This window comes from Ixodes scapularis, unplaced genomic scaffold, assembly GCF_016920785.2.
Source record: "Ixodes scapularis isolate PalLabHiFi unplaced genomic scaffold, ASM1692078v2 PGA_scaffold12__126_contigs__length_90152505, whole genome shotgun sequence".
Lineage (NCBI taxonomy): Eukaryota > Metazoa > Arthropoda > Arachnida > Ixodida > Ixodidae > Ixodes > Ixodes scapularis.
This window is the reverse complement of record NW_024609838.1, coordinates 21,024,592-21,025,441: the sequence shown is the minus strand read 5'-3', so window position 1 is coordinate 21,025,441 and position 850 is coordinate 21,024,592.

Below are 850 nucleotides of genomic sequence, written 5' to 3'. Positions count from 1 at the left end.
GCTCTGCGCATGCGCACAGTCGGCCGAATTCATCTTGCGGGGCGCAGGGGGGAGGGCCGGCCCGCGCCGCGCGCCTTTGCTGCTTTTCTTTTTAACTTTTTGTTCTGGCTGTTGTTATTTTGGCCGCTTGCTCGTGGCTGCTTTTTGTGTGTTGGTTTGCTTGGCTTCTTTTCTCGCGTTGCTTTCGCGCTCTCTCTCTCGGTCCGTGCCTGTCTGGCTGGCTGGCTGCTGTGGCGCTTGCTTGCGACGGCGGGCCTAGCCAGCCCGCCAGCCAGCGAAGCAAAGGCAGCGAGCGCCCTTCGAAAAAGAGCTGCTACACGCTCTCGGTCGGCTCGGCTTACAAACGAAGGCTTCTGTTGCCTCGTAGATTTCGGTCGCTACACTCACGTTGGCGAATGTTTATAACTCTAGGAAATATAACGTGTTTGAAGGTGGGGTCAATGACGCGTAACGTTCGCGCAAGTCAATAGACCACCCGCTGTTTACAAATACGTGGCATGGTAACAACCACTGCCGTCTGCTTGGCAGAAGACTGTGCGACGTGCCACGTACTCTGCCAAGAAATTTGATCACTTTCACCATTTTAACGTACCCAAACAAACTACAAAATGTCGTTACGACCAGCACTCCTCGAACCAAACGCGCCGATGGCAGCATTATTTGATGTATGCTTGACTACCACCTCCCCGTAGTCGTAAAACATGCAAGCTTATTGATAGCGAGTTGCCTAAAAAGATAAAAAAAAAAAAAAAAGCATTTAATCAGTAGCTACTGAATGATCCTGCTGGTAGATTTAATCTGTAGCTGCCGAATGATCCTGCTGGCAGAAAACAGCTCACTACAAGCGTCT